Here is a 6,000-nt window from a genome sequence, read left to right on the forward strand (position 1 = left end):
GAGCAGGTCACTCGGGGCATTGTGGGTGCTGCAGACGGCTGGCAGAGAGAACCTCAGCATCTGCACAGGGTCTCCCACGTGGCAGGTCGTGGAGCCACTCGGGGTCCTGGGGGGTGGGGCGAGTGGCAAACAAAACAGCTCCTGCTGTCACCAGGGAGACTGGAAGGAGTTGGGAGAAGGGAGAGGAGGTGGGTCCTGAGGACAACTGTCTGGTCCACAGGAATATTCCTGGACCATTCTCGGGTGAGAAAAGCTGGGCAGCAAAAGCCAGACATCAGAGAGATTGAGGTGGAATGTGGGGCCCAATTTTGCTAGAAAACATGGAATTTGGTCTATATCCCCAGGACAGAGGGCCACGGGGGCATTTTAAGCCTAGAAATGGCACCATCCAGCTTGTATTTTGGGAAAGATTCCGTCTCCTCCTTTCTGAAGAAGCCTCGACTCCACTCAGCAGTGTCTACTTCGCTTCTTTTTAGTAACCTTTCTTCCTTCAGCATGAAATCTCCTTTTCCCTAATTCCTACTGTTGCTGTTTTTTTAAGTTTTTTTTTTTTTTAACGTGGACCATTTTTAAAGTCTTTATTGAATTTGTTACAATATTGTTTCTGTTTTCTGTTTTGGTTTCCTGGCCAAGGGATCTTAGCTCCTCAAGTGAAAGTGAAGGTCGCTCAGTCATGTTCTGCTCTTTGTGAGCCCATGGACTGTATAGGCCATGGAATTCTCCAGGCTGAAATAGTGGAGTGGGTAGCCTTTCCCTTCTCCAGGGGAATCTTCCCGACCCAGGGATCGAACCCAGGTCTCCTGCATTGCAGACGGATTCTTTACCAGTTGAGCCACAAAGGAAGCCCAAGAATACTGGAGTGGGTAGCCTATCCCGTCTCCAGCGGATCTTCCCGACCCAGGAATCGTCCAGGGATCAAACCCGGAGCCCCTGCACTGGAAGAGGAAGTCTTAACCACTGGACCGCCAGAAGTCCCTCCCTTTCCCTAATCCCTGAGTACTGAATACTCGTGGCCTGGGCAGGAGACCCTGAAGCTTTCACCCTCTCATTCTACTGGCTCCCACACGTGTCCTTCAGGTCCATTTTCTTGCTTTGCATTTATTGTAATTAATAATTTCATATTTGTGTTGAGTGTTTACATGTTTATGGGCTTCCCTGGTGGCTCAGACAGTAAAGAATCTGCCTGTAATGCAGGAGACCCGGGTTCAATCCCTGGGTCAGATCCCTGGGTCGGGAAGACCCCTTGGTAAGTTCTGGGCCACCAACCACTGTTTTGACTGTGGAGTACACACTTCCAATGGTTTTCAACATAATTTTAAGGTGTTAGGAAGAATGCCTAACACCTATTGAGTGATTACCTTGTTACATGCATCGTTCCCATCATAGGAGCAGAAACTCATTTCATCCTTACAACAAGCTTATGAGGTCGCACTATTTTATATTCTCATTTTACAGATTAAAAAAAACAGTGAGAACTTACAGACTTAGAAAACAAACTTATGGTTGCCAGGGGGAAAGGATAGTTAGGGAGTTTGGGAAACTGCTTTTCAAAATAGGTAGGTAACCAACCTGTGGCACCTACTATGTAGCACATGGAACCGTTCAATCTTATATGCCAGCCTGGATGGGAGGAGGTTTGGGGGAGAATGGGTACATGTATATGTATGGCTGAGTCCCATGTATGACTGTCTCACCCAGTCCTCCCTTTTTACAAAGAAGAACTAGGCTAGAAGGTGTTATCTGGAATCAAGTCTATCCTGGTAAGCCATGGTGGGGTAGCCAGGTTAGGACTAGGACAAAGTTGGGACTTCCCTGGCCGTCCAGTGCTTAGGCATCTGTGCTTCCATTGCAGGGGGCACGGGTTCGATCCCTGGTCCCTAAGATTCTCAATACCTTGAGGTGTGACCAAAAAAAAAAAAGAACCTGGACAAAGTTGTTACCTCCCCTGTTGCCCTCAGTGGGCCCTGTATCCATTGCCTGCAGTGTAACGTGTATGATACCCTCTGGGCTCCCGCTCTGCCCAGCCCTCAAGCCTCCCCCACATCTCTCTGCCCATTACCCGTTCCTGCCCCCTAGCTTCCCTTTTGCCTTCTGGTCATTTAGGGGACACCTGAACCCAGCATGACCGGTCTTGATAATGGCTAATTGTTGGTGTTGTCTGCATTGCTGGACCACCAGCTCCAGGAGAAGAGGTCTACTTTGCGGAGCCCCCAGTTCCAAGCACAGCCTCTGGCTAAGACATACATGTTGAGCAAATGGATGCTTGTAGTGGGAGAATAAGGGAGAAATTATTGCAGTGGTCAAGGTGAAACTTAAAGTAGGTCTGCGCTAGGTGTGTGTGTGGGTCTGCTCAGTCGCTCAGTCCTGTCTGACTCTTTGCGGCCCCATGGGACTGTTGCCCGCCAGGCTTCTCTGCAGTTTTCCAAGCAGGAATACTGGAGAGGTTGCCATTTCCTACTCCAGGAAGATCCTTCGTGGCCCAGGGATCGAACCTGCATCTCTCGAGTCTCCTGCAGTGGCGGGTGGATTCCTTACCATTAGCACCACATGGGAAGTCCACGTGGGGGGGGCAGGGGTTGTTAGGAGAGGGAGAGGGACAAGATGGGAAAGGATTTACAGAGCTAGAATTTAGGTATTTCATTTTTTTGTTTGTTTGCTGTTGTTGTTTTTGATGTGGATCATTTTTAAAGTCTTTACTGAATTTGTTACATATTGCTTCTGTTTTTTTCTTTTTTTATTGCTTCTGTTTTATGGTTTGGGGTTTTGGGGGGGTTGCTGGCGGCTGGGAGGCACGTGGGATCTCATCTCCCCGACCAGGGTTCAAACCTGCACTCCCTGTGTTGGAAGGCCAAGTCTCAACCACTGGATCACCAGGGAAGTCCCACAGACGTTTGTTTTTAATGGTGAGAAAACATTATCGCCGGTCCACACCCTACTCATCCCAGAGGGGTAAATCATGGCAGATTATCTGAAGCCACTGAAGGCTTTTGAGCAGAAAAGCGATTGTTCCACAACCGGCACTGTTCTGCACGTTTTATATTTTGTAAGTTGCCTCCGTCTGACACAGTAACAGCGCCCCTCGCCCCTGGGCCCACCCTCTGTGGCTGGCCCCATTCACTGCCCCGGAACCCTAGCAGGTGCAGCCGCTGGAGTGCTGCCTGAGCTTCTTAGGCGATGGGAGTGCTAGTGAGGCCGATGGCCTGTCGGCGACATCAGGGTTGCTGCAACAGGGCTCTTGTCGTGCTAACAAGGTCATGCGTCTGCAGGTGCCCTCAGTTGCTGCTTCTCAGCCGCACTGAGAGGGAAAGAAGGCCAGCTTATCACCAGGTAGCCCATGGCCCCTACAAGCCAGTGAACAGAGAAAGGCCCACCTGTTTATCCTAAATTCAAATCATCATGGAGTGAGACAACCTACAATCAAATCCCGGCGCTGACACTCTGCGTCCTCACAAGTTACTGAACGTCTCGGTGCTTTCATTTCCCCAACTGTACGATGGCTATGTGAGGAGTAAATGAAATACACATGGAAAGCCTTTCACACATCCCTGGCGGGTGGTTATAAATATTAGTTAATGTTAAATCCCATCCCTCCTATCCTCTATAGAAAAATTCGACAGAAAGCCCAGAGGCCTCCTCACGCAGCAGGGCTGGGGTGTGATGAGGGACAGTTTTCTGGGACCATCCACTGGTGGCCTGAGGTGGGGGAGGGGCACGCTGGCCCTCCTACTGGGCCTCAGCAGTGCCCTGTGGCAAGGCCTAGGGCTTCCCGGATTCAAAGCTCCCACCCTAGACCTGCCCTTGGTATTCTCTGTTGGGTGGAATGTAACCAGATTAGGGTTATTTGCTTGAAGTGCGTCTTGGAAACTCACTGGAGCCCATAGGGACAGGCTGGTCCCATCTGCAGCCCCTTTGTTCACTTAATTCTCTGTTTTTGGCTGTGCCAGGCCTTACTTATAGCATGAAAGATCTTTAATTTTTTGCAGCATGGGGGATCTAGTTCCTTGACCAGGGATTGAACCCAGGACCCCCTGCATTGGGAGAGCAGAGTCTTAGCCACTGGATCACCAGGGAAGTCCCTCATTCACTTATTATTCATTCGCCTGAGCACACACTGTGCTGTGCTTCCCAGGTGGCGCTAGTGATGAAGTCAATGCAGAAGAAGCAAGACACATAGGTTCGATTCCTGGGTCGGAAAGACCCCCTGGAGTAGGAAATGGCAACCCACTCCAGTATTCTTGCCTGGGAAATACCATGGACAGAGGAGCCTAGCTGGTCTACGGGGTCTTAAAGGTTCAGACATGACTGAGCAATTCCACACACACACACACTGTGCTGGACATTAGGGAGTCTGTGACGTCTAAGCTCCCTCTAGGGAGTCCTGTCTCCCTCTAGGAGCTCACAGTTCTTGCAGAAGAACCAAAAGAGCCAAGAGGCAGCTTCGATCTGGCAGCATCCAGACCACTGGGCCCTGCCTGGAGACACAGGTGTGGATGGTGGGAGCCCAGGTGGAAGGCCCAGCTGAAGCCAGGCAGGGAAGTGAGAACTGGTTTGTTCTGCTGTTATCGGAAAGCCTGCAGTGGGGTGGCTGGAGAATAGGTTAAATATATGGCCCAGAGCCTCATAACTTCCCCCCAAAATGTGGCAAAAGGCCTGCTCCCTGGGGTTGTGTGTGTTAGTCACTCAGTCGCGTCTGACTCTTTTCGACCCCACGGTCTGTAGCTCACCAGGCTCCTCTGTCCATGGGATTTCCCAGGCAAGACTATTGGAGTGGGTTGCCATTTTTCTCTTCCAGGGGATCTTCTGGACCTAGGTATTGAACTTGGGTCTCCTGCTTGGCAAGCAGATTCTTTACCATCCGAGCCACCAGAGAAGCAAGAACGGAATTTGCTTTTTCCAGAAGATGGAGGGTCAGGATGGGTTAAAAAGGGAGAACCGGCAATCAGAGGGGAAGGGTGCTCTGGATGATGGTCTGGGGACTAATGGTGAGACCCAGGCAGATGGGAGGGACACTGAGGGGCAGAATCAGTAGGACCTGGACCCTGGCTGAGCCGACAGTCCTGCAAGCTTCCAGAATGGCAGCGCAGGCCCCCGCACTGACTTCAGTCCCTGCACGAGGAATGCCAGGCCGCTCTGACAATGGAGTTGTGCAAGTCTGTGCAGCTCAGCTGAACAGGTGGAGCGGCCCATTGCCTCCAGAATCTGTCCCATGCCAGCATCCAGCTTTGGTTTGGCTGAATTACCCAAGTGACCCGTCCATGCCCCCTCATAGGAAAGCATGAACTCAGCACTTAGCATAGAACCTGGCACAGCACAGACACTCAGTAAATGGTAGGTGGGATTATTTATTAAGCCTTGGTAGGGAGCACTTGGGGCTTCCCTGGTGGCTCAGTGGTAAAGAACCTGCCTGCCAACACAAGACACGTGAGTTCAATCCCTGGGTTGGGAAGATCCTCTGGAGAAGGAAATGGCAACCCACTCCAATATTCTTATCTGGGAAGTTCCATGGACAGAGGAGCCTGTCAGGCTACAGACCACGGGGCCGCAAAAGAGTTGGACAAGTCTTAGCCACTAAACACAACAGGGAGCATGGGGGTGTGGGTGGAGGTGTGGGAACAAACGACTTCTTCCATTCACTCAGTACTCACTTACTGAACAGTCTGGGGACAGGCCCTGGACAAGCCCAGCTAAGGCGCTGTGTCGGAACTGACTGAGGGATAGCCTGAGGCCCTAAGCACTGCGGGACGGAGGAAAGCTGAGAAAAGGGGGTTCCTTCAGAACTCTTCCTAGTGCAGAGGTGGCAAGAGAAAAGGATCTCTCAGCCTACTGAGGGGTCAGGGTCTGGCTTCTCAGAGTCTACACCTAGTATCTTACCATCTAGAAGCAGTGTTCAGGTCACGTGGCCTTTCTAAAAACAGGCCAAGGAGCAAGCAAGTACTACAAGTGGCTGGCACTACCTGGAGAGCCTAGGCCTGGCACACAGAAGGGCCCTGGGCTGGCTGA

This window comes from Budorcas taxicolor, chromosome 5 (assembly GCF_023091745.1).
Source record: "Budorcas taxicolor isolate Tak-1 chromosome 5, Takin1.1, whole genome shotgun sequence".
Taxonomy (NCBI): Eukaryota; Metazoa; Chordata; class Mammalia; order Artiodactyla; family Bovidae; genus Budorcas; species Budorcas taxicolor.